At 39.9% G+C, this 13921-nt stretch overlaps 1 long non-coding RNA gene across 1 annotated transcript in view; it reads right to left on the reverse strand.

Moving 5' to 3' along the window:
* LOC138206731 (uncharacterized) overlaps window positions 1–13921 on the reverse strand; it is a 54270-nt gene that overhangs the window by 4051 nt on the left and 36298 nt on the right. Inside the window, exon 2 of the long non-coding RNA XR_011178957.1 lies at window positions 7874–7980. This is a non-coding gene — a long non-coding RNA (uncharacterized lncRNA). The remainder of the gene's footprint in view (window positions 1–7873; window positions 7981–13921) is intronic.

Consider the following 13921-nt stretch of genomic DNA (forward strand, 5'->3'; position numbering starts at 1 on the left):
TATAACACATTTTTTTTCTTTCTGCTGCAATAAATTATTTTTAAAAAAAGGGGAAAAACAGAACATTAACATAAATGTTTAATATAATTTCTGTATCAATAATTTAATAATTTTGACACAGTATATAGTAATATTTATGACATTCTGAGATAATGACAATAAAGATTATTGTGTGTTATTATTCATTCTTCTTCTTCTGCTTATATTATAATGTAATTATCATTAGTTGTAATAGTATTAGTACATTCTTTGTCATTTATACATCTCTTTACTTACCGTATTTAGCACTTTTCCCTGCCATTTCCTGTCACTATATAGATTTCCCTCACTCTGAGTTAGGGGCTGGTGTGAGCTGTCAGATTTGTGGGTGATATCTCAATTAAGCAAAAAAGGAAAATCTATTGTTTATGGGGGTGTGTTGGGGGTATTTCCAAGCTGCAGGCTTTCAAATGGGAACAAGAATGTGTTCGGTCAGCTTGAACAGCGAAAGGAGGATTTTGGGGAGGACTCCTCCTTTGTGACACATGCAGCATAGACATAATGAATTATATTATAATTACAAAGCACAGTCTGTAGAAGTGGACAATATAGATATTTGGCCAGGGGGTGGAGTGTGCTGCTCCATAGAGACTGAGCCACTCCAGACTGCATTTCTATTCAGATCACTTTAACTTAGACAAATCTCAATATCAATGAATGGGGCTTTGTTCGGGAAATAAAAACATTTGAACAAGGACGCCTCATCCTCTCATACGCTGGGGGAAAATAAGCAGTTTTAAACACCTCTGAAAAAGACATTGAACTTGCAAGGTTTTACATTTTTGACTTTGCTAAAAAAACAAAACAAAACACTATGTATTTATTTATAAATAATACAAAAAAACAATATTCACTCAAAAAATAAATGTAGACAGAACTACATTTTTCCTGAGAACACTGGTCTGTCTGTTGGAGTGTGCTACGTGTGATGGTGGAGGTACTGTATATTGTGAAGAGACTGGGCAAAGCAGAGCGAGCGGAGAAGCAGAGGGGAGGGAAGCTGGCAGTGACTGAGAAGATGAGGATTTGACGGCAAGGTGACAAAGAGTTCAAACAAAATGAGGCTTGTAGATTAGCAGCACTCCCCTCTGTGACAGGTGTCATCTCTTGGGGCAGTCTGTCACTCTGCCTGCTGCCACTCTTTATATAATATGAGGAGCGAGAGGAGGAGAGGCAGTAGCACTTGCACCTCACAAGGCATGGCCTCGCCTTCTCTACCTGCCAGTAACCGAGATTAAAGCCTAAGCGGCAGAAGGAGAGTGTAATGAACTAAAGTTAAGCAAATGTTTATTTACCTCACTACTGATTTTGCTTTAATTATTTCATCAAGAAACCTGTAATTCTCTAGAAACTTCTCAGTCAAAGTCTAATGTAAAAATCATTTAATCGGAGACATTATCTTATGATAGAGAAACATTAATGTTCATAATTACTCTCGGACAACGCTGTTGGAGAGTATGCTTTTCAGACAATTTATTGTGCTTTAGCTCTTTAAACTGTGTCATATTAACCAATCTCATCTTCCATTTCTGCATGTATATTGTAATGCGGCAAATCAGCAAATAGGAATGTTTTGTGGTAATATTAGATTTTTATAAAATTTTTGCATGTGTGAAAAATGCCTTTGTGTTTCAGGTATATAATTATTCAATTACGTGAAAGAAAAGAGCTATTCCCATCCCGTTTTTATCCATAAATACTTTCTCTATGAAATTTACACAATATCTACAATATCATGATATATATCAACACTCGGAATACATTTACTGAGACTGTCAAGACTTTATCTTTATTGCGCTTTCCCAAATTCTCTCTCTCTATAATATATGATGTACAGCACACATATAGAGAGACAGAGACAGAGGCAGAGAGGTTAAGGGCCGTTCTTAGTAGTAAATATTTACTACCACCCAGAACAGGCAACACAGGGAGAGAGAGCAAAAACAGAGCGCGAGAGAGAGAGAGACTATTGTTGTTTTGTAAAGAGTCAGTTGAGTTTCGCCCAAACCCTTAACAAGTCTGTGATACAGGAAGGTATTAACTAAAGCTCAGAGAGAGCCAGCTCCCGTCATCCTGGTGACATGCAGACTGAGACCCGCTGCTCTCTGCCCAGGACTCCAGCCATCTGCTCCACAGATTGCGCTGAAACACACACACAGCAAGTGCTGCTGCCTCCCCTCTGGGTGAGAGAGTCACCAGAGGGTCAGCTACTTCTCCAGGACTTTCTCCCTTGTATGTTTTGACTGCTCTTACTTGCATATGTTGATTGTGGTCGCCAAGCAACTCCACTGATAAAATGATATCCTGCACAGATTGACAAACTGAGAATCTACAGTAAGTCTGACAAGCAGAGAGAGATGCTACACAAAAAGAAGGAATGACAAAAAAAAGCCAGAGATATATTCTGATGTTTGTTTTTGACAGATGATGGATGCCCCCTATTGACTTTGTCAGGAAAGATAGAAACAGGGGTAGAGAGAGTAAAACCAGGGAGCAGCAGCGACTGCAAAATGTGAAGAGAAATAACCCGAGTGCCAGCGTTCTCGTAGAAGCAAAAGGGTCCCTAAGATTATATGGACAAAAGAAAGACTCATACGGCCAATATACATTAAGGTTTTTGAAATATTCATTGCATAGGTTGGAAGGGATAGAAGGTTATGTGAGTATTTGGCGCCCTCCCAAATGGAAAATTCTCTCTGAATAACAATCAGGTGGTACAGAGTCAGACGTATAATGAAAACGAAGATGAGTGGTTGCTGGTTATAGCGACACAGGGCAAATTTCTACAGCCTTGTAGAAAATCAATTATACATTTCTAAGACCAATAATTTGAAGTTATAAGACACAAAATAAAGCATTAAAAATTGTTAAACTCATATCCTCAAATGTAGTTTTTTGATTTTCTTTTTTTTTTTTTAATGTTCAGCTTAAATGAATTTCCTGATAAAACGATTTCACACACTTGCAGCATGACGGCATCTGTGCCCCGTGCATTGAAAAACAAGTCATATGCCTCTCAGTGGCTCTCTGGTCTGTGAACCAGTGTCCGTTGGGGAAATCGACCACCCTGGGCACAGTTGTGCTGGAGTGAGTAATGAGGCAGGCTTTCCATGATGGCTGATAGAGGCTCCCATTAACAGCCATGCTTCAGGGTATTCTCTGTCTCTCTGTTGTGGAATGGAAATGAGATCTGATAGAACCATGTATAATTTGTTGTCACATCAAAGTGACACTTATTAGCTTTATTTCCTTATCATTGTTACATCTACAGTACCTCTGGGTAAATATTTCAGAGGAGCAGACTGCTGCCAGCCTGCTTTTGTTATGTGCCTCTAAGTATAGCAGTAGTCAGTGTAACTTTCATTGAGTTCTGCAGTTCTTTAACAGCTGGTTGGAGAAATGTGGGTCTTCTATTGACGTGCTTTTAAATTGGATACAATGAACAATGTACTTTACACCACAAATAGATTTTTCTGAAAGCTTATATCCAAAGCTGCTGTTGGTTCTGTAGGAGTAGTTTGGGCATTTTCTTTCTTCTCAGAGAGCAAACATTCCTGTCATTTTCCTTTTTCCTGTGTGTGTGTGTGTGTCATTTATTTTTATCACCAAGGTTGATAATCTCATTAGTAACGTCATCCTACTGTATGTAAAAGTTATTGTTGCTACACCCGGTTTTTATATATTTTATTCATAAGTTCTCTCTCTCTCTCTCTCTCTCTCTCTCTCTCTCTCTCTCTCTCTCTCTCTCTCTCACACACACACACACACACACACACACACACACACACACACACACACACACACACACACACACACACACACACACGCGCTTTTCCATTAATCTCAAAGCTATCCTGAAGTGGATTATTTTGAATTTATCCAACATCCCTCTTCATATCTTTGTGACTTTGAATTGGGCTATGGCTGGATAGACCACTATCAGAGCAGAATTATTTCCCCAAGTCCGACAGAGAACTGAGCACTGAAGGGCTATATTTTACCATTGCATCTATAGATGTGCAGCATTATAACTCATGAGTGGCACCTCATTTCACACAGCCTAATGGCTTGACACAGAGAGCACACTGGGGAGCCAGGCAGGGGAGCTTCCCCTCATTTTTTTGGTTTAAGTTTTATGAGATACAAGGATTAGGGTTGATTGAAAGTCAGAGTGAGCTGTTGCAGTACTATGAGGTTTTACTTAAAATTTTCCTCATTGATGACTTAATTTTATTAATGATACAAAGGCAGTCTATGTCATATCCCTCTGATTTATGTTTTTATGAATTCTGGAGGCTCAATTTGCTGTGCCAAATACAAACCTGACCAGTCAAAGATAAGTTCAGATGTGAGGCTCTTTACTTCAGCCCCCTAAAAAAAAAAAATCACCCCAGACTGCTGCAGCTCTGTGATATTTAACTGATTTAGATAGAGAAAAGCAGACACTGAGGCACAGTCTACTCTTTAGTGAACTTATCTTATCCGCCTGGATGTGACAGACAGTGTAGCCCTCCAGCTTAGTTGTCATACACCAGCGACCAGTCAGAGCTCGTCAGGTTGCATGATTGTATAATTGTGTTGTGACACCTTGAACCCGCCGGTGGTATATAACCATGTTAATTTTCTGATAGCACACCGTGGGCCGTTAGAATCAGAGTTATGATGGGTGTAATTTGTGCCTCCAACGGCAGACTGAAAGGAGCAGGTCATCAGCAGGATAAATACAAATTAAAATGGATGCAGGTCTCATTTCTGCTTGACCAGTTTGTGTTGGGAGGCTGCAGAGAGCTAGGAATGATGCACTTGCCATTTGTGCCATTTGGTCTTCCATTTCAATTCAGGGCCTGAAGGCAAAAACTCCAAATAAAATGTACCTGCCCAAAGATGTGCCGCAATATCACAGGGCTGATAATAAAACTCAGAGGACTGGAAATACGGCGGCTTTTACAGTTCACAAACTTGAGTTTTGCCTCTGTGTGTCACATATAAAGTTTTTTTAATCTCTAACTTCATATAAAGGCTGAACCTAAAAATAAATCATATAAACAGGGAAAAGAGAAAATAAAATTATGGAAACCTACGGTAGATTTTTGATATTTTTAAATTAAAAAAAAAATATATATATAAAAATAAAAAGCTAGCATTTCAATTGCCAACCTCATTTTTATTTCAGTGGTAGATGTTTGTTGCTGCTTTTGAGTGCATGCTGTGTGTGTACATGTGTGTGTGTGTGTGTGTGTGTGTGTGGTATGTCCAGGAAAGGCAAAGAGGCATCTCCCTGAACTCCTGTCACAGCTTCTCTGACTGGGAGTTCAAGAGCTCTTCATTACAGCGTCTGCGCATCTGAGGGAAAGAGAAACAATGCTTAGAGCCCACTGCACATAACCTTTCCATTCAATCACCAGTTCAAACTGTCTCCCACTACTGCGAATCACTCCGTTTCTAGATAGTCAAGTGCACCGCTGAGTCAAAAAGCCTCCTATCAAAAATGGATACAAATATTTTTCACTGTATTGACCAACAGGCAGCAACCTGCATCACAATTCCCGAAATAAAGCTGACACTGTTATATGATCACAAGGCGATGTAGGAACAGATTGAAAACGGTAATCACAGCGGTTTACTCTGCACCTATGCATTACACATAACTGTCTGTGAAATATGTATATTTATGAAAATGAGTGGTAAAACTAGCCTGACAGTACAATACCGACGTCAAACAAAGGCTCGCCTCGAATGTTTTATACAAATCCACTGATATAATAATTATACTATCCCCAGTCTTTAGTGGAGGTTGATTGTTCTTGCTGTGAGCTAACACACTTAATTGTAGTATGCAAATGAGAGCAATTACAAAGCTTTTAGGTGAAGAGATGACAGCTGAGGTTGGTTTTATTGGGGGCCTCACCCAAACAGTTGTCATGGAAACCACATAGACTAACGCAACTGTCAAACGGATATAATCTCATGATATGTCCAGAAATTGCTTCCTCTCCACTCTGTGTTCATGAACCGATCCATATGAAAGAGAGACTCTTTGATTACCGAACAAATTGTCAATTTGTGTTGTTGCAAAAGGAAAAGAGAACTCATTTGAGAAAAAGAAACGTTGGAATGGATTCAATTTACAAAACCAACGCTTCATAAAAATGTTAAATATGCTCACACACACAGTTGGAAATGCTTTAAGTTTTTTGTAGTGTCAGTAATTAGCCACATGTATCAAAAAAATAATTTCTGACAATTATTTTTTTATAGTAGTCACTCATCACACATATCTGTTCGTACTGTGGCTCGAACAAACAGGCCTTCATTTAACATGTGTTCTGTGCAATAGTCTATATTATATTAATTTGTGACAGTTTTATCTACTGTAGATCAAATAGACTTATACACAGTCTACATTTAAAACTGAACTGGCTTTATTTAGGTGAGTGCTTATCATCAGTGGAGCTGCTCAGAGTCACCTTTTCATGCAGCTGATCACATGACAGTCCTAATAATGGTGTTGATGATTGTCATTGTCTACAAACTAACACAGGTCACTGCCTTTCCAATTAAAATCGCTGTTGTCGTTTCTCACAATACATCATTTTGTTAAAAAAAATATACGTATTTTGCTGTTTGATTTTGCAAAATTTTGAAATTATAGACTTTTAAAGAGGAATTTTATACATTAACTGTTCTATCTCTGTTTATCCCAAATGGCACAAACACTGCCACCATTATGCAAAGTAAAAAAGTTGTGGTCAAAATGTTGTAAAATTTTCTGTGGCAAACTATATTACAATTACTCCTGTGGAGATTGTCATGAATTAAATATGAGTTGTTGTGTCTGAGAATGAGTTGTTATGGAGGTAAATGACAAGAGGCAGCCAGTAATTGAGGTGGTGGCAACATGGGCCTACTGAACTAATCCTTGACTCAGTCATGTGACCGGCTGCTCACCAATAGCACGACATCTTTCCACCACAAAGCCAAGGCAGCTGGGAAAATTGATTTCTCATCTGAGCTGTATTTGATAGCTTTAGAAATCAAAAATTGAAATTAACTAACCTACGCCCCACAATTACAAAAGAGCAAATTAAACTGTGCAACAGCGGCTCCCACGAGCGCTGGAAGCCTGTGAAGGAAACAAATTCAAAGATGCAAGCTCTTCTCGGCCCTTGACTTTGTCTTATGCCTTCTGCCCAGCACAGTATTAAAAACAACAAACAAAATGTGTTTTCGTTCTGTTTCAGTCGTGTAATCTAGTGAAGAACTGCAGTTTTGAAAATGTAATTTTCAACTCATTTTACAGAAAATTTGCTGGATTTAAATAAAAACAATTCCTATTTTATTCAAATAAAAGATTTTGTGATGTAGTCTGATTTGAGCATTTTTTCCTGAGAAAATCGTATTTTCTGCAAAAATAATTATCCCCTAATATAATTTTTTTCTATGCAAAATATTGAATCAAGAGCACCTTAAAGTGAACTATCAAAACAGTAAATGTTTTAAGTGTAATAACTGCACTTTATATGTTCAGTAGAGCTTTCCCCAAATGTACAGTTTGAGTCTTGGCAAGTTACAAACTAATTTGGAATTAAATATAAACTCTCCCTGTTTGCCGAGCTATAATGACTTACTAATTTACTGTTTATTTTTAGAACAATGTAAACAGCTTTTTAACAAGCGTTTAGGAGTAAAATTGCTTCACGAGAGTGAGTGAAAGTGGACAAGTCGTGAAGTGAGACGAAGTAGCTGTTTGCGTTGACAAGCGACATGCCGAAACAGATGTTCCTGCAGGTGGACGTGAAGATCAATAGGCGGTGGAGAGCAGCTAGATAGTTACCTGAGCTGCTGGAACTTGTAGCAGATGTTAAACAGACTGATGCCCTGGAAGGCTGATCAATGGACAGCAGGCAGATGGAGGAGAACATGGAGGAGTGCTGGGAGGCGCTGTTAGCAGAGAGAAACATAAAATAATGGGAGTCACATTTGATATGCAGATGGGCGCCTGTCCACAACATTAACCCATCAACACAGAAATAATAAGCTTCAACTTTAGAAGAAACTTCAACTTCATCCAAAACTCTGCTCCCTCCATCAACGTCTGTGTCATACTAATTACTGGTGAATTTCCCTCTTCAGAGTCTGGATCCTGTTCAGGTGATTATTTGTCCCATATCATAATTCTAACCAGGTAGGTTAGGGCAGCGTGATGACCGAAATCTGGTGTGGGAAATGAGATTCAGCAGTTTTTCTGGGCTAAAAACTTGCCTAATTAGAAGTGGTAAGAGGTAGTGTCAGGCTGTGATCTAGCAGACTATCACCTTTACCTCCCATTAATGAATTAAATACACACTGAAAACCCAAGAGTATCTCTACTGGATATAACAAGTGTGATGTCAATCTTATTTTCTTATTTTTTTCCTATTTGCGAGTTAGAGTGGAAAATATTTTTCAGGCATTTTACAAATACTGTAAACAAGAAAACTAATTCAAAATCTTAATTTGACAGCTTGAGCATATCACATGAATTGCATTTAGTTTACGACACAATGTTTTTCAAGCTATAGGTTTACGGTTAGTAACAAGTGCAGCGCCTTTTCCAGATCGTTCCTCAAACGCTGCACACCTGCATGAGCACACACAGACCCACAGAAACACATGCTTACTGTACACACATAGCAGCTTTCTCTCTCTCTCTCTCTCTCTCTCTCTCTCTCTCTCACACACACACACACACACACAAGCACGGATCTTCTGACATCCAGCGTCCCAGTGGCCTTGCTGTCCGAGAAGCAACTTGAACTGGGCGATAACCTGATAGACTTTATCTTGTCTTTCCTGGGTCTCACTGAAGCCTGAAGAAGACACTTCAACTGCACAGCATCCCCCCAGAGTCCTAACCTTCCCCTCATCTCTCCTCGCCGGCATCGGTGCCTGAGAGCTGTCAGCGGCCTGTTGCTTATTGATGTTTCTGCATGTTTTATGTCTTCCTGAGATATGACGGCCCTGACACAGTGCTGATTTCAATCAGCTTGCCACATACCGCAGAGAGTGACAGCCGGGGAAAGTAAGAAGGACAAAAAAAAAAAAAAAAAAAGAAAAGAATTGGTGGGGATGTCATTGGCTCAGATCAGCTCCGGCCTTGTCTCTAACTGAGGATTCTCCTCCCTTCTAATGAAAATGTTTCATTCACATCTCGCATCTCATGCCTCCCTTGCTGATGAATTCAACAGAAGAAAAAAGAGAAACGAATAGTGAGGGAAAGAAATTCAGCTTTTGTCAGGTTGGGGAGGCAAGAAGAGAGGATGACCCCTGAGCCAAAGGTTTTGACACTGCATCAATCCCTTTAGGGGTGAGGCCTGCTGGACTAGCTCTGGCTGAAGATTACTTCAGCACATCTGAGGGATGGCTGCTCTATCTATTTCACACATTCTATGCAGACGAGAGCCTTGTATGCTTTGGATCCTGAGCTGCCCAGTAAATTAGGTCTGAGATCATTCCATGGAATGAGGGGAGCGATCCAAGGCAATTCAACTCCAAACCATTGACAGAGAGCTTACCGAATCCCCGGAAAAAAAAGAGACACACATCTACTCCCTCTTTCTCTTTATGATACCAAATAGAATGTACCGTGGGTAATCCCAATAAGGCTCTTTACTTGCAAATTCAAGTATATGCACACATGTACCGATAAGACTCTCCCACACAGCTTTCTCACATACATGGTATTGAAAAGCATGTCACTTGTATTCAGCTCTGCAGTGCTTTTGTCCCAAAGCGAAGTAATATCTTTGACTTGTTAGGTGGTGCGATGCTAAAATATGACGGATCGTAAATTCTCATGAGGGGAAAATACTTTGTGGCCTGAGTAGCTCAAAACCTCTGGGTTGTACAGATTGTACTATTTTATATTTCAATGTTACCCAGAAAAAGATAATAAATCATATTATAGATTTTCTCTTGATTGCTAAATTATCATCGTGTTTAATATTGATGCTTCAATGTGTTTTCTTGCCTTGTTTTCTACAGTGTTATCGCTGACTATAATTTAATCTAAATTAGACTTTAAAGTAGAAAAAGAAAATCTCCAAGATCTCATAGTCTTTTCAAACTTGTGTTTGTCTGAATCTGATAAAGCGCAATTTATTCACTTCTGTGTTCATAGCTCTAGTCTGGGTACTTTACTTTGAGTGCGGCGTAATATTTCACATTCAGTTTTTTATACAACACAATTACCGCAGCCATAATGAGATTCAAAGGAAAGACTAAATTAGCTGTCATTAAATTATTTCAATTTCCTTACTCTAATAGAAGATTGTGACAGGTGTCATAGTTGCCGTTATGTTTGGCATCGCAACATGTTATAATGGATAATTGAACCATCAAAAAACATCAAGCCAAGGCAATAACTGGCTTGAGACTGGCACACGGAACATGCAGAAAATCGAATTTAACCCCATGTTGACTAAGACACTCCCTTGCTCTGTCGATCAAGCATGTCTCTCCTTGACAGCTCTGTTCGCATGTTGTTAAATAATCTAAAGGGAAAAAAGAAACATGAAAGAAAAAGCAGTCTCAGAGGAGCTGTCACAGAGAAAGGAAAATGCCATGGGGGGTGAGGAATGCCTTCAGTCGCGCAGCTTTTCACATTTTAATTTCAGTCTGCGGGACTGACTCATGGTAGCGCCTGAGTGAGTGGGTCCTGGGAGTCAGGGCTCACGCTGACCCCTGAGCATAGACTAGCCCAGAGAGATGTCAGCTGAGAGCTCCTGAGGATCACCAGGCTGCCAAGCGCTTTGAAAGCTGCTGCCAATTCAGCCTAAGTTTCAGCTGAATGGTCGCTACAGAGAAGGGGAGCGACAGCAATAAAAACAGGTTGCAAAAGGAAGAGAATTTGCTTTCAAAATGTATTTGGCCTTTGACCTTGCATCCAACCCTGTGGCCTGTGTCTTTGAAGCCGAGCATATTTTCTGAGAGACACTGAAAGAGGGGAGGGTTTTAGGGGTGGACTTGGAGCCTGTCAGTATAAATATATTAATAATCTGACAGCTTCATCTGCTTTTGAGGGCTAGACTTGACAGCTTCACAATGGCCTGCGCTGTAGTCCTTCTCGTACATGTCTAGCTTTCCTGTCTGAACAACACAGAGAGTTTATTAAGACATCACACTCCTGTGAAGTATTGATTTTACACCAGTCTCTGTCACTTACTGTATTAGCCCAAGCAGGAGCTCCAAAATAAACTCTGACAGCTGCATGTAACCTGCTGAATATGTTTGAGAGAACTGCTCAGTTCAGGTAAATTTGCTTTTTATTTTGTTGTACATCTTTAATCTAATATCGCCTGGCCAAGCTGCGTGATCAAACATAAATACACAACAGAAAAAAATGCTTTGATTTTTTTTTTTCTTTTTCTTTTTTCTAAAGTGGATTAAATTTTTTTGACAGTGACAAATAAAGGAGAAATACATTAGAGAAAAAAAAATTGTTGCAATTAAGTTTCTGCATCTCAGGAAAAGGAGCGAATGCTATCTTGAACAAAGGAGGGGGATGTGCATCTGCCTGTGGAAATGTGCCCCGCCTCTCAGACGGTGGGTCTGTCCGTGGAGAGACAGAGGGAGAGAGGGGTCAGAGGGAGCACAGGTAATTGAGGTGTCCCCTCCCCTCCCCTTTTTCCAGGGTTTCTCACCCCATCCTTTCACCCCCCACCCTATCCACACAGCGGGCACAATTACGCTCCCCATCACCCCACCAGCTGGCCCCCGTGATCCCACACTTCTTACTAAACGCGACTCCATCGGCCTTTTCCCTCTTAACCTCTCAGCACCCGCTCCAGGGGAATGGTAAAGCTGCACACAAAACTGGGAGAAAAAAAAAACTACACTACTTTTAACACTTTTCAAAAAAAAATAAACATAAAATAAAAATGGAGAAGTTGAGTTAAATGCAGGTTGTGCATTGAGAATTAAACTGGGTTTATGGCAAGTGTACTGAGGCTGACATCTCCGTGTATGACTCCATAGTCTGCCAGTCTGAAATATAATGTAACTGCACGACCGGCTATTGAATGGGAGGCTGTGAATCAGTAAGATATTATTGGGTAACAAGACACTGCCAGTGTTGTGATAATTAATTTTGCACTTTAAATTAGAAAAAAACCTGACACATTTAGATAGATTTGAATAAAATGTATCGATTGTACTTTCAATAAGAAATAGACTGCCCAACATCTACTATGCTAACAATTTAAATCAAACTGTAAATAGCTATCAACATGTACGTTAATTGAGTGGCTTGAAATAGATTTCAACACCCGAGTGTCAGTCTGATCATATTTCCTGAACACGCTCCGAGTGTCTCCTGATAGACAGTGTTTTCACTCCATCCCTTCACATTAATGAGTGGGAAGGCTCTCCTGTGCGTTATTACCTGAAATAATACCATATGGTAAAATGTAAACAACATCTGCATATTCATGTCATAACTTCATCTGTTTAATTAGTTCCAGCAAAGCAGTTTACCCTCTGAGGCCCTCCCTGTCAGAGCTGTGACGGTGGAGCCGTGCCCCGCTGTCGGTCCTGACAGTCCTCCATTGTTCAGTTGACGCTCCTGCCCTGTCTGTTTAATGCCAGGTGCATCTTTACAGGCCACAGATCAGGTGAAGTGAGTTAGGGAGCTCCTTTCACTCCGATGCCAGAATTGACATATCCCTCTTTAGCAAGGAGAACTACCAATTATTTGAGGATATTCTTCTACCTGTAAACACAGTTTGGTTAAAAGCCAAACTTTCACCTAAAGACACCATCTCTGACATGCAGCGCCCACTGTATGCACACAGCTGTCAAATTCGTGCAAGGAAAGTGCATCTGTTTTCTCTGTAAGCTGCCACATTGTCAGACAGAATTTGACACATACAATAGCATGCATAAAATAATACCAGATATTGCTTATTTATTTTCCAATTTACACCCTAGCAAAGATGAGACCTATAGACAATTGCCATGCAAAATAATACATGCAGACATATGCCTCATGAATAGGTGGTCTTTGATATGTAACACCACTTCACAGTGCATGTTTCATTTGGCAATCACTATTTTTGTATAGTATGAAAACAATCCCAGTGCCAGCAAAATCACAATATTTCTCTTTCTCTCTCTCTCTCTCTCTCTCTCTCTCTCTCTCTCTCTCTCTCTCTCTTTCTCTTTTTTTTTGGACACTTTCAATGAAATGTCCCACAAACAAAGAAATAATAAAGAAACATAGAGCAATGTGGTATGAAAAGCTTGAGTGGGTATTCTCTAATTAAATTCTCCTTCATCAGGCGCTCGTTTGTGCACAAGCATTAATACTTTTGACCCCATGAAGCCCGAACACTAACATGCCTGAGGAAGGAAAAAGAGGAGGGAAATGAAAGAGAAAAACATGAGGGAATATCTTATTAGGGAAGTCAGGCATGTTTTGGCCCTCGTTTCTTGATGGCTGCTCTTGGTGTCGCGACCTACTGGCGTCTAGCTAATACGACAGTGTACGCCATGCCATTGTTCTCAATCAATAACTAATTATCAAAGTACTGGCTCCGACTCGTATTGTCCTCTTTGCTTGGAGCCCCTTGTTGTGCACTGAAAGACAGAAAGGGGAAGAAAGGGGAAAGGAGGGTGGCTTTTGGCTGCACAGTGATGCTGCCGCCACAACATCCTCGCAAGCCTTTCAAGATGCACTGTGCCGTCAGTTTGAATTACCGTTCCCTACTAATTGATATGAATTAGAACAGAAGAATTATTGTTGCTGCTGAATGTCATAACAATATCCTCAAAGTAATCATGAGAGACAAAAAGAGAACAGCACAAAACACACAAGCAGACCGAATAAGAAAAGACAAATTAAGCC

This window comes from Embiotoca jacksoni, unplaced genomic scaffold, assembly GCF_022577435.1.
Source record: "Embiotoca jacksoni isolate LCO1_2020_lvr unplaced genomic scaffold, fEmbJac1.0.p SCAF_3, whole genome shotgun sequence".
Classification (NCBI taxonomy): domain Eukaryota; kingdom Metazoa; phylum Chordata; class Actinopteri; family Embiotocidae; genus Embiotoca; species Embiotoca jacksoni.